General features: G+C 39.4%; 1 protein-coding gene across 1 annotated transcript in view; it reads right to left on the bottom strand.

Moving 5' to 3' along the window:
* CCNG2 (cyclin G2) overlaps positions 1-27,551 on the bottom strand; it is a 65,196-nt gene extending 37,645 nt beyond the window's left edge. The window contains exon 1 of the mRNA XM_086704821.1: positions 27,302-27,551. The gene's annotated coding sequence lies outside the window, so the exon portion shown is untranslated. The remainder of the gene's footprint in view (positions 1-27,301) is intronic.
* Between the last annotated feature and the right edge of the window lie 325 nt (positions 27,552-27,876).

Genomic DNA, 27,876 nt, shown 5'->3' on the forward strand with positions numbered 1-27,876 from the left:
TGACTGAATGGCTTTTAATGACCACAAATTTGTGGGAAAGTGCTAAAACATATATCATTCATGTAGATACATACATATTTACTGTTCTGTTAGAGATATTCCTTGGAGGACAGACTAAGTGCCAAAAAATATTAAAAAGTCACATTAAAAAACTAGTTGTTTAGTCTTCAGAAGAAAAATAGAGGGGATATGAGGCAACATGTTAAAATGTTGAGGTCTCTATTAAAACTTTTATAGACCTACATAATGTTACCAATCCTATCCCAGACAATGCATCTAGGAAACTATTCAATAACTTAAAACAACACCTGTTGCCTTAGATCAGGTTTTGTAGATGCAGAGGCCAAGAAAGGGTTCTGATATGTATACTTTATTGAGTGAATGCCGTTTAGGAAAAAACTGTAATGTAAGGAGGAGAAGAAGCAGGATAGAAAAGAGTTGAGTAAGGATATGGTCCCTGGTAAAATCTGGGAAAAATATGAAAGAGTGGAAATGAGTTAGTCCTTGGTTACACTTGGAGAAGGGAAGGTATAACCACTCAGGAATCTCCAGTGAAGGAGCCCTACTTAGCCCAGGTCAAGTATCTGGAGAAAGTCACAGCTATAAGCTATTAGCCCAGCTGCTGAAGGATGGCTGCCCCAGCCTATAAAGGGGATCTGGGCTGGGATAATGCTCCTCATTTTTCTTTAGTGATGAGTTTTAGCACATGACAATAGAGACTTCACTTTGTACATGCTCTATATCCCTGGTACTTATCACAGTGCCTAGTTATAGTAGGTTTTTTTAAATAAACTGTTTCATTGATTTAAATTACATAGTGAGAGTAGCCTATTGAATTTTTTAAAAATATTTTATTTATATTTGAGAGAGAGAGAGAGAGAGAGAGAGAGAGACAGAGTTTGAGCAGGGGAGGGACAGAGACGGAGGGAGACACAGAATCCGAAGCAGGCTCCAGGCTCCTGAGCTGTCAGCACAGAGCCTGACGTGGGGCTTGAACCCATGAACTGTGAGATCATGACCTGAGCCAGTCAGACACTTAACTGACTGAGCCACCCAGGCACCCCACCTATTGAATTTACAAAAGCAGTTTCTTAAAAGAGCCATTTAAAGTCAGATTTTATTGGGGCACCTGGGTGACTCTGTTGGTTAAGCATCTGACTTCGGCTCAGGTCATGATCTGACAGTTTGTGGGTTTGAGCCCCATGTTGGGTTCTGTGCTGACAGCTCAGAGCCTGGAGCCAGGTTCAGATTCTGTGTCTCCCTCTTTCTCTGTCCTTCCCTCACTCATGCTCTGTCTCCACCTCCCTCTCAAAAACGAATATTAAAAATAAATAAATAATTTTTTAAATTCATATTTTATTTTGCCCATTGCTAAGTAACATTGTGGTGTTTCCCTTCATGCCCTTGTTACCACCCCAGCTGCTTACATTTTATATTGCTTTCTGCATATCAGTAAGAGAGGAAGGAAATGTGGTCTTGTGGTTGGAAGAGTAACTTGAGAACCCAGAGATTCTAGCATTACCTCTCTCATTGGATGTCCAAGTGAAGTCACTGAACCTCCCAAACCCTCAGTTTTAGGAAGGGAGAGTAATAACTCCTTAAAATGGTCTGTTTTATTTCAGATTGACTACATCTTTCGAACCTTTTTATGTTAACCCTTTTTATGGTATACACCATGAATGAGAATTATCTTAAACACCTTTCTACAGGAGAGAGGAGGCTAGAAGCTCTAATGTTTACAGAACACATTCCTGGAAACTTAGAATCTGCTTACACACTCTGCTGTGGATAGAGAAAAGCTCAGATGAGCTTGTCTTTGCTTATAACGCACATGGGCAATGCACATGGCCCCATTTTGTATGTATATACATAGAGGGTAGAGAGATCTCAATGGTGAATCTGATGAGGTTACTGCCAAAGGGACACTGCTCCCTCATTAGCAAGAGCACTGGGCTTCTTTCACTCTGCTTCGGGTTTTGTCCATCCTCCTCCTTAGACCTAGAGAAACTGGTGACCATTTTCTCCCTGTCTACAATCATCTGACCATACCTCATATACCTCACTGAGTGGGGGCCAGATCACATGCAAGAAAGTCTTCATTTTTAAAAAAAAATTTTTTTTAACGTTTATTTATTTTTGAGATAGAGAGAGACAGAGCATGAATGGGGGAGGGTCAGAGAGAGGGAGACACAGAATCTGAAACAGGCTCCAGGCTCTGAGCTGTCAGCACAGAGCCCGACGCGGGGCTCAAACTCACAGACCGCGAGATCATGACCTGAACTGAAGTCGGCCACTTAACCGACTGAGCCACCCAGGCGCCCCGAAAATCTTCATTTTTTAAATGGATTGAGATAGGTTGGCCAAAATATCATGTTATAGAAATTATGTAACTGAAGCCCTTAAAATTAGAGAAAATTGGGGAATAAGGGCCTATCAGAAAAATGCAAAGATCTTACTGCATAGGATATATACATGCAAACACGAGTGGAATTAATAGCCTAATTAAAATGTTTGCTCATAAATTACATATAGATTAAATTATAAATTAATAAAAGCTTTTATAACCACAAATTATGCCAGGTATTTACCTCAAGAATAATCATCTGGCTCCACCAGGACCGAGGACTTGGGGGTAGAGGCATAGAAGGTTTTGCTACTTGATTTAGAGAGAGAATTTCTGAAGTTGACTCTGTATTTGTGTGTGTTTTTACTGCAATTGTAAATAACTACATGTGTGAAGTGGGAGGGAAAGCTGGTTTGGGGGAGGCAGGGATAAATAGGCATGGGCAAGTAAATGGAAAGTTCATAGGTCTCTAAGGATAAATCTTAAACATTTCCCATCATTATACAGTGACAGGGTCAGATGGAGAATTCTACTACCCCCATTATCATATCACGGTAGGGTTAGATGGCAAATAGGTTTAGGGCAAGGAAAACTGGTTTTGACTGGCGTCTCTCTTCTCAAACATAAGAATCTTGTCCACTGAAAGATTTAGTCCTTTATATATATCACGCCCAGTGTCCAAGCCCTCTCCTTTCTTAGCCTCTATCCTAACTCAGCTAGCTTACTGCTAAGGATAGTCCTCAGGAGTGGGTATAAAGATACCTACAAACAAGTTAAGGACATTTGGGGTCATCACTGCTGCGTGTCTGAGTACTGGGGTAGAAGGGACATTAGGAAGAGAGAAAATATGGTAGAACCTCAGTAGTGGTCATCATAATTGGGTTCCTACTCAGTCTTGGACACACAGAAACACTTTCCAGCTTCCCTTGAAGTTAAGTAGGGGCCATGCATGGGCTCTGGCCAATGAATGGAGAGTAGGAGTGATGTGTGTTATTTCCAGTCTATAGCAATTGAGAGCACATGTGTGTTCTCATTCTCTCTCATCCCCTGCTTCAGTGCTGCTGGAAGTCTTGTGTTTCAGATAGAGTAGCTGTTAGATGAAAGCAACCTGACTCCTAAGTCATCACTTGCAAGGAAGCTCCCTGAAAAGCTACTGGACCTATAGTACACTTTGCACGAGTGAGTTAAGTGAAGGTTTAGGGTTTATTTATTGCTGCAGCATAGCAGAGCCTCCCCTGACTAATGCAGAGAGAGATGAAGAAACAGATGCAAGGAGGTATATATACCCAGCCCTGCTCTCCTCACCACTTTCCAGAGCTACAAAGAAGGAGCCTCTGTTCTAGAAAAGGCATAAAAAAGTCTTCAGTGAAGGTGGACTTTTATATCTGTCTGCTTCTGTACTTTTACAATAAGAATGTACTTGCTATGTAAGTTTTAAAATAAAAAAGTTACCAAAAAAATTCCCTGGGCAACTTTCAGAAGGCTTCATAATGAGGAATTTGGAAGACCTCCACAACCCTCAAAAATGTTTCCTCCATTTATAGAAAGATTTATTTGGGTTACCAAGTGCTCATTTAAAAAAAGAAAAAGAGTCCGTGAGGCAGCATAAACAACTGAATTCCTGGATTGGTAGGATTTGCATCACAAATCCTGGTTGTTGCTGCCTCAGGTCAGCTAGATTTGACAGGTTGATGGTGTGCACCATCTCACTCCACCTCCCTCCAGTTGGTGAGCCCCGGCTTTTTTCCCCCCTCACAGTGATTAGCAACAAGACCCCAACCTTCTTTAGCAAAATGACATGGTTTCCATTGATAAAGTGTATTTCCCGCTAGCAGCCTGAAACGCTTCGTGGAAGGAGGTAGGATATAATAAAATACAATTGTACATAATAGGCACTCCTGACTTGTGTAAAAAAAAAAAAATGTGGGATGACCACTCTGTTGAGTAAACCACGAGAAATTAGAGTAGCTCCTTTGAATGCATTCCATGAGACATCAGCTCACTGGACTCTGTGAAAATGACTTCTTTATTAATACTGTTGGTGTCACTAGCAACTGCATAAGGCAATAAAATCATCATAAATTCTGCTTCACAACCTTGGTAGCACAACGGGGCCTAGAGGCAATACTCCTGAGTCATCCGCGTAAAAATACCTTCACAGACCCTTGTGTTAGCAAACATTGACAAGAAAGAGGCCCAAATAGACAAAAGGACCCTGAGCTCTCTCCTTCCTTAGCTCTGCCCACTCGACCCCACTGCTACCTACGCTGAATTCCCTCTTCCCAAAACTCTGGGAACTGCTCTAATCAGTAATTTATTCTCTTCAACTGATTAACTGCTCACAGGTAGGAATACATTTCTCCCAGTGAGCTACCACAAGCAGGAATTTTCTCTGTAAGTCTTTTATCTCTGCTTGTGGAGCCATAGAGCTATCTGTTGATGGGATTTTACACATCCACACTCAGAATGTTTTGGGGACAAAGGGTCTATGAAATCACACAGAATTATTAGTAGCGTGGCCCAGAAATGGGAGCTAATCAAGATCGTTTCATGCTCCTGAAGTGAAGGTCAAAAATCACAGGTCTGAGGGCGCCTGGGGGGCTCAGTGGGTTAAGTGTCCGACTTCAGCTCAGGTCATGACCTCGTGGTTTGTGGGTTCGTGCCCCACATCAGGCTCTGTGCTGACAGCTCAGAGCCTGGAGCCTGCTTCGAATTCTGTGTTTCCCTTTCTCTCTGTCCCTCCCCCACTTGTGCTCTGTCTCTTTCTCTCTCTCCAATCACAGCTCTGTGAGTCTCTCCTCAAAAGGCTCTCTCTCCTAAATGAAGATCTGACAGGTTTCTGGGAAGCCTGTCCCCAGGAGTCCTCAGTGATAGCCAAGTTTTCTCCCCACCCTGGACCCGGCCTTGCCCTTGTGTGGATTTTTTTAGAACACCCCTTCTTATGGACCTCCCCTTTCTCAGCTGTCTGAGTAGGAATTTCCACTGCCTTCCTTATTTCCAAATTTTAACATTTCTCCTTCCTATGTTCTTAAGAACTGAGATGCATAGTCGACTTTTTCTAGGAAATCTGATTTTATTTTCATTATGGAAATATATTTTTATACCACCTCTTTTCTGAAAATTTGGAATGTTCTGATTTAATAAAGAAGTGCCCTAACTTACTCAGAATATAAAAGTATGAGATTGTCATATTTTTTGAAGTCTCGTTTTAGCATCCATTATTAGAGGGCCCAGAATCTCCAAATTCCCCAACCAAATGCATATACATGTCATCACATCTTTTTCAATTAAAATTGGTCCTGGTACCAATTCCTATGTGTGTGGGGTTCCTTACATGTCAACAAGCAATTCCGACACTATCTGACTGGAGACAGCATCAGATTCCACAGGTTAAGAGTTCAGTCCTACAAGATTGTCCTTCCCGCACATGTGCCAGTGGTAAGTCTAGGTTATTACCCGTGCTCCTGATCCAATGGCTACAGATTGGAGGTTCCCACCACCCTCTCCTGGAGCTCCATTAATTTGCTAGAGTGGTTCACAAAATTCAGAGAAATATTTTACTTACTAGATCACAGGTTTTTTAATAAAAGGATATAACTCAGAAATAGCTAGTTATATGAAAGAGATGCAGAGGGTAAGGTGTGGGAAAAGGGTACAGAGCTTCCATGCCTCCCCAAGCATGACACTCTCCCCAGAATACCTATGTGTTCACCAACCCAGAAACTCTCTGAACCCCACCCTTTTGGGGTTTTGTGGAGGCTTCCTTACATAAGCACACCTGATTTAATCATTAGCCATTGCTTTGATTCAACATCCAGGCCCTCTCAAGGCAGTCAGGGTGTAGGACTGAAAGTTCCATACCTCTAATTGCATGGTTGGTCCTGCTGGCAACCAACCCCCTCCCTTAAATACTTTCCAGAAGTCACTTTATTAACATAACAAAAGACACCTTGATCATTCTCAACACTTAGGAAGTGACCTGGGTTTGGGAAACTATGAGCCAAGAACTGTGGAAGACCAAATATATATAAGAAATATATTTTGCAGGGTGCCTGGGTGGCTCAGTCGGTAGGGAATCTGACTCTTGGTTTCGGTCCAGTTCATGACCTCACAGTTCGTGAGATTGAGCTCCACATCAGGCTCTGTGCTGACAGAGGGGAGCCTGCTTGGAATTCTCTCTCCCTCGTTCTCTCTGCCTTCCCCTGCCTGTGCTTGTTCCTGCATGCATTCTCTCTCTCTCTCAAAATAAATAAACAAACATTAAAAAAATACATACATATTTTGGTTATTCAGATGACCAAAATGTAGTTCTTATAAGTCATAGATCAAACACATGTGAAGACTATTGTATTAAGCCTGAGTAATTATAATGAAGTTAAACTGGTCTGAAAGAACAGACATTGTGGCTCACTCGGTACTTCAACCCAATTCCAACTTTCTTTGATAAAACAAGTATTTGTTCCTGATTCTTCATCAAGTTTCTGTGTTATCTCCAAAAATAATTTTAAAAAATTTTAGAAAAGCCTGCATCAGATTTTCATGGAGGAAAATTGATTCATTGCCTATGTTGTAAAATTGCAACTAATTTGAGTAATAAATTATGATTCCTTCAAGTTTTCTATTTATTAAAATTCCAAAAATTAGATGGACTAAAGGGTGTTTTTCTAATTTAAAATATCTGAATAATGTAACTGCCCTGAAGGTTTCCCTGTTGCAACTTCACATTGCCATGTTATTTGAGTAGCTTAAAACCCATGAATCTTTGGTAACATACAATACACTGTAGATGTTAAATATAAGACAACGGGCCCAAAACAGAATCAGTTAATTGTAAGCCCCATGTCACCAAACCTATACTTTATTATAGTTTCAGTTCTCCCAGGAATGGAACTCAAACCAATCAGAAGTCACCTCATCAGCACTTGTTAGGTAATCTGCCTGATAGAACCGTGCCGTCCCCTAAAGGAAAGTGATCTTGCCATAACCATTTGCTTTTTTGCCTAGTATGACTTCCTTGTTCCAACTCTCATCTGTCTATAAAAGCCTTTCATTTTGCACAGCTCCTCGGAGCTCCTTTCTGGATGCTGCTCAATTTATGAATTATTGAATAAAGCCAATAATATTGTCAAAAACCGACCTCCATGCTTCTGAGCCAAAATATAACTCAAAGACCGAGTTTGGGATAAAGATGAAATAGAACTTTCTTGCTTTGCCGGGCAAAGGGGGCTGCAGCAGGCCAAGTCCTTCAAAAATTGCAAACCCACCCAAAAGAAGGGGCTGAAGGCAGGGGTGGGGGGTGGGAGGGTTTACAGGGAAATACAGGATCTAGCCAGTTTTGACAGCAATTGTGCACATGCTGTCAGCCAGCTTCATTTGTCTCCTCAGGGTGATATGGGATTCCTAAAACAAAAGGCTAAGAAAGGAGGAGAGGTATGCAGAATAGAGAGGAAAAGGGTTACTTTAAAACTGAGTTTCACTGAGGCATTAGTGCAGCCATTTTGACTTTTGTTCAACTTTATGCTTTTAAGCAGTTTCAATTTGATCTTTAAAATTTACTCAATTCAAATTTGTTTTTTTAGCATAGATTACACATTGACCTATGTAGTGTCATTTATAGCCAAAACAATAAGAGGCTGTATTGTTAAAAGATGTGGAGCCACACAGAATGACACATGGAGGTGTGTAAAAACTTGACCTGGCCTAAAACTTTCTCCCCTCCAACATCACCCTAATAACCCGAGATGTGAACTAGGAAAGACAACAGAAGAAATGGGGTTTTCTTGACTCTATTTTCCTCTCTTATGTTGTGAATGAGTGTTGAAGAGCAATGCATTGGTCAAAAGGGAGACAGCAGGAGAGAAGTCAGAAGAAACATAGAAGTTTCAAAAAACACAAATTGAATAGCCAGTCCCTTCATAAATTATTAGTAATGGTGCTCTCAACTATTGATTAACCACATGAACGGGAGGGAGTTCCTATACTAGTCTGCTAGGGCTGCTATACTGAAGTCCCACAGACTGGATGGCTTAAGCAACACATTTATTTTCCTTCACAGTCCTGGAGGTTAGAAGTCAGATCAGGAGCATCTGGGTGGCTCAGTCGGTTAAGCATCCCAACTCTTGATTTTGGGCTCAGGTTATTATCTCATGGTTCGTGAGAGAGTGTGGAGCCTGCTTGGGATTCCCTCTCTCCCCCTCTCTCTCTGCCCCTCCCCTGGCTGCGCATGTGGTATCTCTCTCTTTCTCTCTCAAAAATAAATAAATAAACATTAAAAAATAAAGAAGTATGAGATCAAAGTGTTGGCAGGTTTGATTTCTCGGTGAGGCCTCTCTCGTTGGCTTGTAGGTGACTGTCTTCTCCCTGTGTCTTTATATCATCTTCTCTCTATACATACGTGTCTGTGTCGAAATTTCCTTTTTTTCTTTTTTTTAAGTTTTTAATTTTGATTCTAGTACAGTTAACAGAGCGTTATATTAGTTTCAGGTGTACCATAAAGTGATTCAACAACTCTATATATTACTCAGTGCTCATTGTGATAAGTGTACTCTTGATCCCCATCACCTATGTCACCTCTCCTCCCCTCTAGTAACCATCCATTTGTTCTCTGTAGTTAGGAGTCTGTTTCTTAGTTTGTCTCTCTCTTTCTCTCTTTTTCCTTTGCTCACTTGTTTTGTTTCTTAAATTCCACATAGGAGTGAAATGTATGGTATTTGTCTTTCCCTGACTGACTTATTTTGCTCAAAATTATGCTCTCTAACTCCATCCATGTCATTGTAAATGGCAAGATTTCATTCTTTTTCATGGCTGAATAACATTCCATTGTATACATACCATATCTTCTTTATCTATTCATTTATTGATGGACACCTGGGTTGCTTCCATAGTTTGACTATTGTAAATAATGCTGCAATAAACATCAGGGTGCATGTGTCCCTTTGAATTAGTGTTTTTGTATTTTTTGGGTAAATACCCAGTAGTGTGATTGCTAGATTGTAGGGTAGTTCTATTTTTAACTTTTTGAGGAAATTTCATACTGTTTTCCAGAGTGGCTACACCAGTTTGAATTCCCACCAACATTGTAAGAGGATTCCCTTTTTTCTACATCCTCACCGACACTTGTTGTTTCTTGTGTTTTTTATCATAGCCGTCTTGACAGGTGTGAGGTGATATTTCATTGCAGTTTTAATTTTTTCTTCTTAAAAGGACACTAGTCCCATTGGATTAGAACCCATTATAATTATTTATTGTAACTTAGTCACCTATTTAAAGGCCCAATCTTCAAATACAGTCACATTTTGAAGTGCTGGGGGTTAGGACTACAACATATAACTTTTAGGAGGGACACAGTTCAGCTCATAACAGAGCCCCAGCACCAAATTTTGGTGCTGAAAACCACCAACATTCCGTTTATAATAAGCAATGCATCTTTTTAAGTGCATCAAGGGGCTGAGAGGGAAAAAAAAAAATACACACAAACAGGCCAAAAACTAAAGTGGAACCTAGGTAAATAAAGGGAACAGTGAAACTGTTTTCACTTTGAGATTACTTGTCAAAACCTGGTAAATGTAAACATCCGTTTTTTTGCTTTTGCTTTTTAATTTACAGGGAAAAGAGAACGGGAGATGAAACATAAGACCTACCCAAAGTATGGAACCTAATAAAAGCCCCCTCAAACCGAAAGGATAAGCATTCAGTGTAAGGGTGAGCTAGAAAGAAACCTGGCCCCTACTCATACCTGCAAACCATGGATGGTACCTCCAGGAAAACTCCCACTCTTCAATCATGGTGTTGAGTGAAGGGAAAATTCCTTTTCTAATAATTCATAGTTACAAACCAGCCTCAAGCAAGTCAGTAGCCAGGAGTCGTACTATTTTTTTGCCCAAAAAACTCTAAAACCTAGAATTTAAGTTAGAGTCTTATATTGGTCTTATTCCCAGGTATCTGGCAGAAGTATTCTGGTCACTGATTGCCGAATAAGAACCCACATTCCTCCAAACTTTGTACTATAAGACAGTGATATTATTATACTTATGGATTCTGTAGGTCAAGAATTTGGAAAGTATACAACAGGGACAACTTGTCTTTGCTCCATGGTGTCTGGTGCCTATCTGAGAAGACTGAGATCAGGGGGTCACTGAGGGGCTGGAAGCTGGAATTATCTGTAAACTAGTTTACTCTCATGTCTGGTGGTGGATGCATCCTGTTGGCTAGGACTTCAGCTGAGCCTGTTGGCAAGTATACCTGCATATGGCCTTTCCTTGTGGCTGCATGGGCTTTCTCATAGCATGGTGGCTGGTTCCAAGTGCAAAGCATCCCAATAGAACCAGGGGAAAACTGTCTTGCCTTTTATCTTCCAGGCTTGGAAGTCCCATAGAATCATTTCCACCCTCACCCACAAGGCCTCCCAGATTCAAGGAGCAAGAACATAGACCCCACTTCTCAATGGGAAGAGTGTCAAAGTCACATTGTAAGAAGAGCGTGTGGAATGCATGATACTGTTGTCACCATCTTTGGCACATACAATCCATTATTCAAAAGCATATGCAATTTCTTTTTGGAAGAGCATTTTTTTCAACTCAGAATTCAAAGTATTTCCCCAGAAAACATCCCAAGGAATAGCAGCACAAAAATCACAAAATACATAAAATTCATAAAGAAGACATTTTTTGCAAAGTTAGCAGAAGCAACCAACAGAAGAATCAGACCTACAAACCTTCAGATATTAGAACTATTAGGCACAGAAAATAAAATAATTGTTTATTTAATGTGTTCCAATGAATAAAATAAAGGCAAAAATATGAAAATGGAAGAAAATACCAAAAAAATGACAAAGCAAATTTGAAAAAGAACCAAGAATTTCTAAAAATGAGAATATAAGCATTAAAATTTAAAACTCAGTGGGTGAGCTAAACATCAGATTAGCCACTATTAAAGAAAAAAATCATGAACTAGAAGATAGATTGGAGGAAATTGCAGAGTGTAGCACAAAAACTTAAAGGCATGCGAAATATAAAAGAAGGATTAGCATGGAGGATAGAGGAAAAGGCCTAATATTTACCCATTCAGAGTTCAAAAAGGAGAAAAGAGAGAGAATAAGGTGGAAGCAATATTTGAAGTGATAAGATCTGATAATTTTATGAGCCAATGAAAGACACCAGTCTACAGTTTTAGAATTATCTATGAATCCCAAGCAGGATATATAAGAGGAAATCCATACCTAGACATATCATAGTGAAACTGCAATCCAGAAACAAACAAAAAAAATATTTTAAAATCTATTCTCCCAAGGAGTTAACAGTTATGCTGACATCAGACTTCTCAATAGGTATATGAAAGCCCTGAGTCAATAGAATAAAATCTTCAAATATGTAAATCTAAAATTCTATATCTAGCAAAAGGGTGAAATTAAGACATTTCCAGAAGCAAGAAAATGCAGAGTTTATCACCAATATATCTTAACACAGAATGTCCAAAAGATTGAAAGAAGAAAAGTAATTCCAGATGAAAAGTCTAAGATATAAGGATGAATGGTGAGCAAAGAAAATACATCTAAATAAATATTGCCTATATATCATAAATATATAGTTCTATCTAAATATAACATATATAGATATAATATAACAACAATAATGTGTTCTTGGGTTAAAATAGCCAACAACAATTGTATATAAGTCAGGAGAGGGGTAATCAAAGCAAAGGTGATCCAAAGATCTTTCTATGGTTTAGCAGGAAATTAAAGATAGTATAAATTTCTAAAGTAACCACTAAAATAATAGAGATGGAATGAGAAAAACTGCTCAAATAATAAAAAAGAAGTCATGACAGAAGAAAAAAAAAACATAGGTAATGTGGGAAATAAAAGCTGAGAAATAAATTACAAAAGCAATCTCAATTAATGTAAGTAAATGGACTAACTGCTCCATTTAAAAGAAAGCTATTAGGGGCGCCTGGGTGGCGCAGTCGGTTAAGCGTCCGACTTCAGCCAGGTCACGATCTCGTGGTCCGTGAGTTCGAGCCCCGCGTCGGGCTCTGGGCTGATGGCTCAGAGCCTGGAGCCTGTTTCCGATTCTGTGTCTCCCTCTCTCTCTGCCCCTCCCCCGTTCATGCTCTGTCTCTCTCTGTCCCAAAAATGAATAAACGTTGAAAAAAAAAAATTTAAAAGAAAGCTATTAGACTGGATAACAACAACAAAGTCCAGCTGTTGAGCTGTTTACATGTGTGTTGGGTCTTCTCTACTCTTCTCTGTCTGGCTCTATGCCCAGGTCTGTGCTCTGCGTTCCTGAGATCCTTTGCTCTTTAACTTCCAGTTGAGTTTGGTCAGTAGCTGATAGTGGCAGAAGATCACAGGGCAGGAGGAGAGAGAAGTAGGTGTTATAATTCCCCCAGCTTCCCTTATGCTGGGCCAGAGTTTTTTAGTGTTATCTCTATTTAAGATCACAGATCCTGCAGGTGTCCCCTCTCCCAGCAACAGCTTATACTGGGTTCTACTAACAGTGCTCCCTCTCTTTGACCCTTCAGAACTAGGGTATAAATGCTTTTCTGTATTTTTAGTGTCTGAGTATTTTACTATCTCTTATTTCTTATTCCTTAATGCTGTCAATACCTCTCTAAATAAATTTTATTAAACTCTCCTCAATGAACATTTTGAGGGTACTGCCTTTTTATTTCCTACCAGAATCCTGACTCACAACAGGAGACACACTTAAAACATAATAACACTAAAAGGCTGAAAAGAAAAGGTTGAAAATGTTAGCGCATGCAAATACCAACTAAAAAAAGAAAAAGCAAAAGCTGATGTCACTATACTAAAATAGACTTTAAGATTAAAAGACAGTATTAGAGATAAAAGACATACATGATGGAAAATTCACCAGTAATATAACATTATTAATACCATAGCCTCAAATTATATAAAGTGAAAAAAAATTGAGACAAGAATTAGATAAATATGTCAACCTAATGCAGAGTGAAAAAGATAAGAATGATCTACAAATAAGTGTTTTTAAAAAGTACACCATATACTTGAATGGTTTTATAACAGGCCATTTATATTCCTAATTTTATGTTTTCTAGATTAATATCACCCTTAGTTTGCATTTACCTTAGAAAATACTGGTTGGCAGTGGAGAAAGGCAAGTACAAATGTAGAGGATTGAAGAGCAGAGCTGGAAAATGCATCTGGATCTGGGCAGTTCTGAAACTCATGTGCTAAACTATTATGCAACACAATGCTCCAATATTATCACTTAGAGCATATTGTAATAGTTTAGTTAACGTATCTACTGCCCCCAAAGATTAAACTCTTTCAGAGTCTGAATCATACCCATCTTTGTATTCCAGCACTTAAACAGTGCCTGGCAAATGACAAGGGCTCAGTATTTTCTTCTGGGATGAATGAATAGCAACTGTACATGTATCAGTTAAATAAAAATTTAAGGTGCTCCATAATTGAATGTGAAAGTTAATGGGACAGACAATAAGTGGTTTTAGGGGCTCCAAGAAAAGATCCAGCTGTACTATAGCATTTGTGAAGACTTCATTGTGCTCTGGAATGAGACCTTAACTCAAGAAGGGATTTGATTTGATGACAAGAGAAAAGCTGCAGGTGCAAAAGTAAAGGCAAACAACTGAAATGAACATGGTGTGTTTACAGTATATTGGCAAACTCAGTGTAATAGAGAGAAATAAAAGAAAGATTAGCTCAGAAGGGTGGGAGCAATTTGTGGCATGCTTTGGAAGTCATGTTGAAGGATGTGGATAGCATAGAAAAAAGATTAAAAGCAGACTTCTAGTTTCATGTGGGGCTTGCATCCCACAACCACCAGTAGCTAGGTGATCCTGGGAGTTTCCTAAATGTTCTAAAATTCTTCCTGCCTTGCAGAAGCCACCACTCCTGAGCTGCCTGTGCTGCTCAGTCATGGTCATCCCCATGTTCTTCAACATGGCATCAATGGTGAGCTCTTGGGCTGCATCTCCTTCCAGCTGTTTGCAGACAAATTTCCAAAGACAGCAGAAAACTTTCAAGTTGTGAGCACTGGAAAGAATTTTGTTTTCATAGAATTATTCTGCACTTTTTGTGCCAGGTGGCGACTTCATTCATAATGGGACTAGTAAGTTCACCTATGGGGAGAAGTTTGATGAATAGAGTTTCATCCCAAATCACATTAGTCTTGTTATCTTGTCCATGGCAAATGCTAGACCCAAGACAAACCAGCTTTTCGTGTGTACTGAGACTGAGTGGTTGGATGGCCTTTGGCAAGGTGACAGAGCACTTTGGGTCCAGAAATGGCAAGATTAGCAAGAAGAGTATCATGGCTGACTGTACAATTATGCTCATCATGTTAAGTGTACTCTTTAATCCTCTTACCTATGTCACCATCCCCTCATGCACCTCCCCTCTGGTAACCACCAGTTTGTTCTCTATGAAAAGTTCTTAGAGTAAGAGGAAAACAGGGTAAAGCCCTGCTAATGAGCCAGATGTGTTATGTGCTCTGAGAGGTCAGGATTAGAGGTGAAAGCAGGCCATTACATGGACTACTGTTAGTAAAGTGATGGTGCAGACATTCAAGGAATGCCAAGAAAGCTGAGAAATAAAGGCCTCAACCTCAGTAAAAAAGGCAAGACCAGTTGCTGAGAGTGAATGGAAGAGGATGAGGCTGAATGCTTAGTTGGGACCTTGGAAGAAAAGATACAGACCATTGGAATTTGGGTAATTTGAGGGGAGTTTACAGAACTGTGAGCAAGGCTTAGGAAGAAGAACAAGGGACGGGGCATTACCCCAGGGCTGGAAGTAGGTGGGACTACGACCATCCGTAGGCCTGAAGAAACAAAAGGAGGGACACATACTGGGACCAGAGATAGCTCTTTGGAGAGGACCATCTGACTGGAACTATGGCCTTTCGGTAAAGGGATATAGCCCACCTGCAGGGAACTGGTAAGGAGGTAGCTCGGGAGTAAATAATCTGATCCACTCTCCTCCCACACTCTAGATTTTAGCTAAAATCATTCGTGGAACTCAACTAGAAGCCATAGGGCAAGGGATCCAGGTTGTTGCAACCTCATGGTCAGCTTCCTGGGCACAGAGCAGGGTAGGTAAGGTGTAGAATGGGTCCAACACAACTGCTTAAGAAGAGTGGGAAAGGTTCAGCAATGACAGGTGAGAAAAAGGATGGGGAGCCAAAACATGAAAAAGAATTGCTGGGCTTCTCCAGAAGATCCAGCTGATCTAGGCCATACTTTAAAATAAAGCTATTCTCTTTATCTGATTACAAGGATCATACATGGTCATGGTAGAATATTTCAGAAGTATTAAAATCAAAGAAGAAAATTAAAATTACCCCAAATTCCATTCTCCAATGGTAATCAAATCTAACATTTTGAATATACTTTCATTATTTTCTCTGTGGACAAATAAACTTTTCAAACAACAAAATGAGATTACATTATACACACTTGAATCATCTAAAGTTCTTTGGATATAAGCAACAGAAACCAAATCAGATTAATTTAAGATTAATTACTTAACTAATTCAATATTTATTGCCTGCCTAGAATGTATAAGGAATTTAATAGTATTACAAAACAGATTAAGTTTATAATTTCATGGAATTCACATTCCAGTAGAGAGAGATATATTATATATATATATATATGGTGAAGTGCCCAAGAGGTAGTGGAAAGACTTTACTCCCTGTAGGCAGGAAGGAGTGGGGAGGGTTTGCCAGAGCCAGCAAGAGCTATAGCTATGGGAGATTATATAATATATGTAATATATTATATATATATAATATTTTTGGGGGAGTCATAAATGCTGTAAAAAAATAAAACTGGTGGGGCACCTCTGTGGTTCAGTCAGTTAAGTGTCTGATTCTTTTTTTTTTTTTTTTTAATTTTTTTTTCAACGTTTATTTATTTTTGGGACAGAGAGAGACAAAGCATGAACGGGGGAGGGGCAGAGAGAGAGGGAGACACAGAATCGGAAACAGGCTCCAGGCTCTGAGCCATCAGCCCAGAGCCTGATGCGGGGCTCGAACCCACGGGCCGCGAGATCGTGACCTGGCTGAAGTCGGACGCTTAACCGACTGCGCCACCCAGGCGCCCCAGTGTCTGATTCTTAATTTTGGCTCAGGTCATGATCTCATGGTTCATGGGTTTGAGCCCCATATAGGGCTCTGCATTAACAGCGAGGAGCCTGCTTGGGATTCTCTTTCTCCCTATTTCTCTGCCTCTCCCTCAATTGCACTCTCTCTGTCTCTCTCTCAAAATAAACATTTTTAAAAAACTGAGTGAGGGATAGAGGTGGGAGGCTAACGCAATCGTCAATGTGAAAAATCGTGGCTTGGACTAGGAAGGTAATGAAAGAGGTAGTGAGAGTTGGATTCTGGATGTATTTCAAGGTAGAGCTGACAGATTTGCTGGTGAGAGTGCATAGATGTTCTCTGATTGCCCCTTCAGATCCACACTCCATTCTCTCCCATAGGCTGGAAGTCTGACCTCCACAGACCACACACCTGCATTCTCCTGTCCTTCTTTGGTTGGGTTCAGACAACTGGAGATTGGAGGGCAGGAGGAGAACAAGACCAGGACGGTTATTCTCCTGGATCCTTCCCCGCCACCCTTCAGTCTGGCAAAAACTACCCTTCTCTCCTGTTAGGCAGCAATCTCCCATAGCTATAGCTCTTGCTGGCTCTGGCAAACCCTCCCCACTCCATGCTCCTTCCTGCCTACAGGGAGTAAAGTCTTTCCGCTACCTCTTGGGCACTTCACCATTTCTTACTAGTTTCCCTCAACCAGACCACATATTTCTAAACAATCTTTTGAATTTTCCTCAGATACCCTTTTAGTATGCTATTTGTATCCTGCAGGGACCCGGAGGTCACAGCAGGTGAAAAAGGAGTCCAAGATGACTTGGAAGTTTCTGGTTTGACCATCTGGAAGAATGGAGTTGCTATTTACTGAACTGAGGGAAAAATTAATAGTGTAAAATGAACTCATTAGAAGGATATGGGGTAGCCCACAGAAGAGAATAAAAAGAAATGTAAAAGAGTGGATTGAGGCTCCCAGTTGGTGGAGAGCTCAGATTCAGAAGTTGGCAATCATTAGACTAGGGTTCCTAAAGGAAAAATGGGCTCACAGTATTCCACTTAAACAGAAGGCACCAGAGATCAGCTCTTACTGCCTGAAGGGGGAAATAAAACAAAACAAAACAAAACTTGCTGACTACATTTAGCTACAGCATTTAACAAGCTTAGGGCCTAGAGGAAACCAAATACTGCTAAGCATCCTTCAATGCACAAGACAACTCTTTCAACAAAGAATTCCTCAGCCTAACGCACCAATATTGCCAAGATTGAGAAACCTTGCTCCAAATGGAGGCTATCACTTGCTCCAGTTTCTAGGTCTGAGGACAACAAATCAGATTACGGTACTCTAGATCCATGACCTCAAAATTCTATTGGTAACCAACTTTAAAAGTGGTAGTGGTAAATATATGGGTACTGCCCAAAAAAGGCTGTGCAGGAATAGGCATCACATCTGGAGATCTTAGTTTAAGAGTTGAGACTTTATCTTTACAAACCTATAGTAAACTGCAAGGGCCCAACTGAACACAACCCCACTCACTGTAGTGTTTAAATTAGTGTTTTAAATAGCGCATTGTGTATGCGCTCACATTTGCAACTAAAATTAATAAAGTTGCACATCATGTAACAACTTTAAAACTCCTGCAGGAACCTCTCCAGGAAGCAGAGAGCTATGGTATTGTCCAATGACAGTTTCTGAAGCAGGCTCACACACAGGTTGCATTCATCAGGCACAACATGCTTTCTGTGTCCCAAGGATCCTCTTGAGACATTCTGATTTACCTGGAGTAGGTAGACAAACTCATTAGAGAATGCAGCATACACTTCAGACATACTTTTGTCCTTAGCACAATGGTAGAACTGAGAATTTGAGACTGGCCCGGGGCCAGGGAGGAGGCACTGAGAGCAGATGAAGAAGAGGAACTTTGCAAATGAGCCACAGAGCCTCAGTGCTTGGACGACTCACTTGTTTCCTAACATTCTGGCAGAGACATTTTTCATAAAGTAAGAATGATTTTTTTTTTCTATTTGGAGCTAGAAAGTTTTGCGTCTAAAATAAACATGATTCATGTCCCAAGAAAGCTCCGTTCTAGAGAACTCTGTATCCTTGGCTGACTTATGACTCCCAAACCCTCAGGATCTGATTTCTGATTCCCAATTCTGAGGTACTACCTCTCTGCCATTTATTTTCAAGGTCCAGGAGGACCTCGCACCTTAAAAGAAAAGGGTAGAAATTGTGCAGCTATGTTCCAGGAGTTTGAGTTTCAATTATCAGAAAAGTGAGATCATTCTACGGTTTTCCCCTCCTCATTTTGCTACCTCTGGAAGTCCCCTAAATTTACTTAACAGTATTTCCTTGAAGCTATAAAGGCAGGCTTTTTTTTTTTTTTTCCTTAGCTCAGGAATGTTTTCATTATAAATATGAGATGCACAGAGATCTTGCTTGAGTACTAACAGTTTAGGCTGTCAAGTTAGTTCAGTAACATAATTCAGTCAACTCTATTAACTGATTTTTTTTTCTGTCACAAATAAATATGTAAGTCCTCTTTTCAGACATGTGTGGTTTGAACTTTATGCATATTAATAATCAGTGTGAGTTAATTAGCAATTATTCATTCAAAATATCCTTAACTCATAAGGTTAACCAGAGTATATTTATACTATTATTAAATCTTTGTGTGTGTGTGTATGCTTTATACATGTAACATAAACACTTCACATTTTAAAACATATTCTATATTTCTTTCACAATCATTATAGTACTTGGAGTAATTTTAAAAAATTAATTTCATTAAAATTTTTTTTAATTAATTTATTTTTGAGAGAGAGAGACAGAGAGAGCAAGCTGGGAAGGGACAGAGAGAGAGAGAGAGAGAGAGAGAGAGAGAATCACAAGCAGGCTCTGCACTGTCAGTACGGAGCCCAATGTGGGGCTCGAACTCATAAACTGTGAGAACATGACCTGAGCTGAAACCAAGAGTTGAACGCTTAACAGACTGAGCCACCTAGGTGCCCCTCATTTTTTAAAGTTACATTTGGTATTCATGTGTTTATTTCTTATTTTATGATATGGAAAAATGACATCTGTGGGGCATTTTTATTCCCCAAATACAGCAAATATTCTGTGAAACATTATGATATTCATTGTTATCTTTTGAAGCTTCTGATTTTCCTTCTCTTCATTGACTTATTCTTTCTGGTTATAAAACAGCTAAATTAAAATATAAGTTTATGACAAATCCCTCTTAAATTCCGTATACAAAATTAGTATTCTTTCAGGCACTGATAATAATGGAAATCCCTATGGGGCTCCTGGGTGGCTCGGTTGGTTGAGCATCTGACTTTAGCTCGAGTCATGATCTCCTAGTTCGTGAGTTCAAGCCCCACATAGGATTCACTGCTGTCAGCTCAGACCCTGCTTCAGATCTTCTGTCTCCCTCTCTCTGCCTGCCCCACTTGTGCTCTCTCAAAAATAAACATTTAAATAATAATAATAATTGGAATCTCTAGTAAATGTATCATTAAAATCTTATTAATTCACTACAGAGTTCACTTAGCTTATCTCAAAATGCAGTCTTCAGCCTACCTGAGGGTGCAGGAGTTAAAATGCAGATTCAGGACTTCATCTCAGAAGTTCAGATTCAGTAGTCCAGACCTGACCCAAGAATCTGGTTTTTCTCTCAAAGTAGCCAACAAGTAGCACTCTTACAAACATCTTTTACACATGTGTGCTTACTCAGCTTGACTGAGCTATAATTGACAAATAAAATTGTAATATATTTAAAGTATATAAAGTGATTTGATATGTGTATACATTGTGAAAGGATTCCCACATTTGACTTTATTAACACATCCATCACCTCACATATTTACCTTCTCCCCCCCCCCCCCCCCCCCCCGCCCGCTTTGGTGAGAACACTTCTATTCTCGGCAAGTTTCAATTGTACAATACAATTTAACAGCTATAGGGACCAGGTTATACTTTACATCCTCAGACCTTATTCATCTTATAACTGAAGGCTTGTGTTCTTTACCCACCTGTGTCCACGCCCCCTACCCTCCTGGCAACCACCATCCTGCTCTCTGTTTATATGGGTTTGATTTTTTTCCTTTAGTTCCACACATAAGTGATACCGTGCAGTATTTGTCTTTATGTGACTTATTTCACTCAGCACAATGCCCTCCCGGCCCACCAATGTTATTACAAATGGCAAGATTTGCTTTTTTTTTTTTTTAAAGACTAAATAATATTCCATTGTAGATTTAGAGATATAGATATAGATACATAGACATAGACATAGATATACAGATATCTCTTATCACCTGCTGATGGAAACTTAGGTTTATCCATACTTCAGCTATTGGGAATAATGTTGCAATGGGCATGGGAGTGCATATATCTCTTCAAGACAATGATTACATTTCCTTTGAATATACATACCCAAAAGTGGGATTACTGGGCCACATGTTAGTTATATTTTTAATTTTTTGAGGGAAACTCCATATTGCTTTCCACAGTGGCTGCATCAGTTTACATCCTACCAACAGTGCTCAAGGATTCCCTTTTCCTCCATATCTCACTAGCAATGAGGGACATGGGGAGAGATCAGTAAAGACAAGTCTTTTTGGTAATAGAGATCCTAACAGGTGTGAGGTGATATCTCATTGTGGTTTTGATTTGTATTTCCGGGATGATTAATGATATTGAGTATCTTTTCAGATGTTGGCCATTTGTTATGTCTTCTTTGGGTCTTTTGCCCATTTTTTATGTGTTTTTGTTTTTTGTTTTTGTTTCTTTGTTTCTGTTTTGTTGTTGTTGTTCTTTTGTTTCCATTTTTGTTTTGCTATGTAACTGAGTTCCTTGTATATTTTGGATATTACCCCCTTATTGGATGTGTGTTTTGTAAATATTTTCTTCTATTCTGTGGGTTGCCGTTTCATTTTGTTGATTGTTTCCTTTGCTGTGCAGACTTTTAGTTTGATGTGGTCCCTCCTGTTAAGTTTTGCTTTTGTTTCCTTTGATTTTGGTGTCAAATCCAAAAAATCATTGCCAAGACCAATGCCAAGGACATTTATCAATGCTACTCACAGATCATGTAATTCAAAGGAAATGATGGAAATCATGAAAGATTTCAAAAGGAGATAAAGAAATCTATTATTTCTTCCTATCTGTTATTATTTATCCAAACTAAAGAAGAAATCCTGGTGATAAAATGCACCACATTTTCATAAACTGATGCCACCTGAGAGGAGACTGAAGCTGCCAATTCTAGGGCATAAAGTGGATGAAGGCAAGGGAGGAAAGTTATACGGTCATGGGAATAGATGACCTATAGTGCCTTTTGGGGGATCACCCCTGGTACCAGTTATGGTATTTGGTCAGATGGTATTTTGTAACTAACCAGAGGTTTAACACTATTCTAGGACCAACTCTGATCAGCCCAATTTGAACTGGGATTAAAAACATAAAAAAAATATTATGTCTGTACTAGATATATCAGTCATATTTCCATTCACAGCCTATTCTAAGAGAATCTGCCTTCTAGCCTTTGGCCATGACTATTCTAAAAGACTCTGCCTTTGTGGGAGAGAGCCAAAGCATAAGAGACTGTTGAGAACTGAGAACAAACTAAGGGTTGATGGGGGGTGGGAGGGAGGAGAGGGTGGGTGATGGGTATTGAGGAGGGCACCTTTTGGGATGAGCACTGGGTGTTGTATGGAAACCAATTTGACAATAAATTTCATATATAAAAAAAAAAAAAGACTCTGCCTTTGGTCATGCTTGTCTCAGGTGACTCTGCTTTCCTGGCTACAACTGATTGAACCAGGGGTAGACATCTGATTCAGCCTGAGCCAATTAGATGTTCTCATGTCAGAAGTTGAATGAGAACACAGAGATTGAGACTAGCCAAATTGTGCAGAGGAGCTCTCAGCCATGGAGGATTGGGGCAAATATGATACCATGGCAAATCAAAGTCTCAGAGGAGAATTACAGGGGAGTGAACTTCCAAAGCTTTAGAAAGATCAGAAATGGGGATGTAGAGGAGATGGAACAAGTGGACATGCCCAGAGGAGCAGAGATGAGAAAAAGTAGTTTTTGGACGGCCAGCTACTTCCTGTGAAATAGGACTCTACCTTCTGAAATTAGATTCCCTGATATTCCCTGCATCCCTTCAATAAATAACCTTCCCACACATGGTGAGAGAGTTAAGTCGAGGGGGTTTCTGCTGCCATTGGCAGAGATCCCTAAGCAAGACTATCTGAGCTTATCAGCCACAGTTTTCAGAGTTAACTAGGAAGGAAGCACACATCCTGTGAATGTGCTCAAGACTGCAGGGCTTCCTGTGGGATGCACGTCGAGTGTTGAAGCTCAGCCTGATGGGCTGGCCCTTTGTGACAGTGCAGTGACGGTGCAAAGGTGACACTTTTTGCAGCGACGGTCAGCATTAAGGGATACTGCTGCACAGTGGGCTGAGATTTTTCTTTACTGTTTTCTTACTACCTCCACTCCTTTGCTCCAAAGACTAGTAAGAACCTCAAGGGAACTAGGATGAAAGTGATGTATCCGCCAGAGCACCAACTGCTAGGTTGTTTTCCCAAAAAATGTTTTTAAGAGATACAGATCATATTAATATGTGGCAGAGTTTGCTAATTGTCCTCTCAACATCCTTTGTCTTCCATACTAATGACAGCTTAAGCTACATCTAAATATAGCTAAAGACAGCATAGTAAATGGAATGTAAGCAGAATGACATCTGCAACTTCTGGGTCAGGTGTTTTCTTCACTCTTTTTCCTTCAAAGTGAGCTTGGAATCAGGATGTGCTGGTGAGCTCTTTTCGGGGCACAAAAATGAAGCCAAATCTCTAAGGCTGGAAAACCAACAAGACGGACAGAGTTGATTCTCTATATTATAGAGCCACCACTTTGGTATCTTTATTTTTGAGTCTTTTGTTTCAACAACCTAGGCAGTAGCCTAAATAAGGCCATCATTGTGCAGACCTTTCAGATGATTCTCTCCCCATTTACTGGAACCTGATATAAATCTAAGGGAAGAGCACAGAACATGTTTGAAGACATGGTAGATATAACACTGCACAGTAAATCCGTATCAGGGGCAAGAAACAGAGCCCCGGGAGGTGAAGCAGATCCACTAAGATTTTAACAGGATCTTAGAATAAAGAGAATATTTAAGAATACTTAGGGAAGTGCTAGCTAGAGGGGTGGGGAGGTGGGCAAAATGAGTGACGGGCATTAAGGAGGGCTCTTGTTGGGATGAGCACTGGGTGTTATATGTAAGTGATGAACCACTGGTTCTACTCCTGAAACCAATACTACACTGCGAACTAACTTGAAATTAAATAAACTAAAAAAAAAAAAAAAAAAAAGAATATTTAGGAAAGCAGAAACTCTAAGTATTTTCTAAGAATACATAGGAAAGTTACACAAAATATTTGCATAGCTATTCTCAGTTTTCCCTTAAAATTATGATCACTGCATATTTCCCAATAAGTATACTTGTGTTTGTAACATTATCTCCTGCTTTTGTGGTCAGCTTGTGCTCAGCTTAATGTTTCAACTCAGCCCAAGGCCTTATACACAGTTGATACTCAATAAATATTTACAGAGTCAGACGGAGTCCCATATGACTGCAGCTCTTACTAGTAAATGTAGCTTGCAAAATCAACTGACATTAGCCTCAGTCTGTACCATACGATGTACCAGGATATGTTTAAATATGCCTTCAAGAATTTATTGCATTCATCTTAAAGAATTTGGAAGTTACTTAAAATGTATCTTTTACAATACTTACTCTTGAAAGAAGGAGAAGGGGGGGGCTGTAATGAAAAGGTATAATCTCATCAACTTACTGGCAAATACAACATGGAGTGATGTTGCTCTGGCCAGGATATTTCATCCCAGGAAATAATTCTTTCTAGCAGCTTCTCTGGGGGTCCTACTCAGAAAAGAGGCTTGACCCAAAAAAAGCTATTGAATGATAGTGGATAACAGTTTAAAAAAACCCAGTTAACTCTAAAGAATGGAGATGGTCAATCTAAATACAAAAAGTTTCTGATAAGAAAAATAAAACTTACAAAACTGAATAATAAAGATTGATTTCATATATAATCTTCAGCTACAACAGTTTCTCCTTATCTCTTTCTTATCTAACCATAATATTAAATGAAAAGTCATATTATTGTTCATAGTAATAATTCTATTAGTAAGTAATTATAAGTCTATTATAAAAAGAGTTTTATGTTTCTACTCCTTTGTTAACAGAAAGTGAATTTTTCTCTTAAAAAGTGAGAGTTATGTTTAACTCGGGGGCTTTACTTACGCACTTTATAGAAAGTAGGGCCACCAAAGGCTCTAATGGATCTTGAGAAAGAGAGATGGAGAGAGGGTCAGAGAGAGAGAATACTTTGGAACTCACAGTAGTCTCTACAGGAAAGGATCAGGTGAGAGAGAGGCTGCCCCCTAATTTCTTTGGGGGTTACCTAACGTGGGCAGGGAACTCACTCCGCAGAGTTGCAAGTTAAAGTGTCCAGACACAGACACTTCAGGAGTTAAGTAGTGTCACATTAAATGTTACCTGATCCAGTGCCACATAAGTCGACAACAGAGCATTAAGAGCTAAAAGCTGTAAGAAATGTGTCAACATAAAATTTGACACTGTGAGCTCTATAAAAATGGAAAGCAAGTCCACACCGTTTAGAAATTCATTGAAAGGATTATAACACCAGCAAAGAGAGAATCCCTCAGTTCACCTCACTCTTTCTTTACTTAGAACAGCATAGATACTGACTTGCAAGGGACCTAATCCAACAACAGCAATGAGGACAGCGATGGTTGGCTAAGCGTAAAATGTGAGGCAGTGACCCCCACAGGTCATGCCAAGGTCAGTACACATCTGAAGAGAGCCAGCAGCGCAGCTGTGCAAAGGCAACCAGGCAGAGAGCAGAGATGAAATTCTTTCAATGTCTATCAAACAGATCAAAGTTTACTCTTCTCGAAACTGCCAAGGGAAAGCAGAGAGTTTGAGTGCCAGGAGGATTGGGGCACCAGCATTGACAGGGGTTGCTCAGAGCCAGCAATTCCTGTTGTCATGCCATCTACCCCTTGGGTTATACCCCTTCAAGCTGCTGTAGGACATGAGGCTACGTACTGATTGCAGCAAGCTTTAACGAAATTTTTTAATGTAAGATGGTTGACTCTTAATCCAAAAAAAGCCCCCCACTCAAAAAAAACCTGTTGAAAATCTTTTCTAATGCTGGCTTTTACTGTAATTCAACTCCTGGGATTAGAAATAATTTTAGTATTATGATAAAGGATCCTGGTTTTGTTAGCATAGAAATTACATTTTGTCTCGGTTCCTTAGTTTAATGTGTATCAAACTTATAAAAGTCAACAGCTACCACTTGACATTAAAAGTTTTATAAATTCATTTTGAATTCAGTGAATAGTGAGAACTTAGTGAATAACTACTTGGCTTTTGAATAGTTTTAGAAACTAAAGCACTAAAATATGTTAAAAGCAAAGGCAAATAGCAAGATACTATGTATAAATATAAAAGCAACATTATCAGTAACATAGATAGCCTTGTTTTTTCACATAGACAAGATCCAGTTTCTGTGGCCTTAACTATAACTTTCTACAGTAAAGAATATGGTGCATATATTATAATGCATGTGGGAGTAGTTGTCAAAAGAAGTCTGTTCTATTCAACAATTCTCTGGGTGGAAAAAAAAAAACCTGACTTGGCATTCAAATCGGTCTTTTAATATTCATTACCTATTTATATGTATGTTATAAATTTCTTATAGTGGTCAGGAAGCCAAGTTTCAATGGACCTATAAAAATTGATCAGTGGCTCTCTCTGAGAGGCATGATGGAGAATATCTGATATCCTAGGAGGAATGGAAGGTCCCATGGAATACTGCAGTCTCTTTAGCACAATAGTTGTTTCCTCTCAATATTATTTCTGCAGCATTATTTTTCCTCCTTACCAACCTTATCCCCAAGCATTCAGAAGACAATATGGACTCAGGAATAGAAATTATCTTACAGAATAGTGAGTTTGGGGTTTTTTTTTTTTTTTTTGCTTTAAAATGCAAGTGGTTATAAATATAGATAAGATTTAAGTCAAAATTAGCTGATCATTTTCTACACAGGTTGATCCAAAGAGTATTTTGTTTAGATTTTGGGGTCTTCATTTCTGCCATCACAGACTTCAAATGAGTAATAGTATAAGGAATAGTTTTCTGAAATATGCAAAGGAACACAATTAAAAGGAGGAGTATATTCCTTTAGAATGGATTAGTTAAGAGGATTTATGGAATACCTCCAGTGGCAATCTTTCTAGGTAAAACAGGAAAACTATTTTTCCGAGATGGTTTAGATTTAATTTTACTAAAGACAGAAAGATAAAGAAACAATCAAAATCTCCTTTATTCATTGACCTCGTATTTGTGTTGATATATTTGAAAATAAAAGAAACTGATTTTGATAAAAGCTTTGTTTCTTCATACTGTTAATGAAGCCCTTTTCCTAACGCACTAAATATGGAAATCACACTTGGTTGAGCTTGTAGGATGATCAGTAGCAACGAGGAGATGGTGGGGGAAAGAAAAGAACACAGAGCAGCACTGATGCATTAAATATTTCTTTTTTAGGAAGCTAGCATCTCTTTCAAACGATGTTGATGTCTTCTTTACTCACCCACAAAATCTGCTCATTTGATAGAATTCACCAACCCATCTAGTGGTGTTATCCACCCATGGGTGCTCTGAAACTCACAAATTATATAATGATGTGTTTAAGAGGGAAAGTGAAAATTGGCCTATATCCATAGAACTAACTCCCAAACTCTCTTACCTTCTTTTATGCTTTACCACCAGGTCTCTGCCCCTATTTATTTTGCAAGTCCAGCTCTGTTTCCCTTCTAGTTTGTTGCATCTTTGGCTCTGCTGGTTGTCCAGACTTTGCTTCCTGTTCTCTCCGGCTACGGCAGGATGTAACCACAGACTTGTAATTCAGATCACTTTCCAGTGGCCTCACAAGACTCTCCTGCCCACGCTATATGTGTCTTGTTCTCGACGAAGGCCCAGAATGGAGTGGGCCAAAAGAATAGGCTGGAACCATTATGACTTCAAGTTCTGAAGCTCCGAGATAAACATAAAGAATTTCCTGCTCGATGTTAGCTACAAAGAAAAATATCTCCAGCAGCAAGGATGAAACAGCTTTTCTTTTATGCACCCTCTGCAAAGAAAAGATGCTTGAACAATATTTATACTTTTAGAACCACCAAGTCCAGCTGGTATACAAACTGGGTCCGTTAGTTCCCACCTACATTTTTGTCTTTCTTCCTAATTTTGCATTTCAGTCTGGTAGGAGGCATGGCTTAAAAGGAATCCTTGAAAAAAGGCACGAAAACAAAAGAAAAAGTTAAG

This window comes from Puma concolor, chromosome B1 (genome assembly GCF_028749965.1).
Source record: "Puma concolor isolate L17-30 chromosome B1, mPumCon1.1.hap2, whole genome shotgun sequence".
Lineage (NCBI taxonomy): Eukaryota > Metazoa > Chordata > Mammalia > Carnivora > Felidae > Puma > Puma concolor.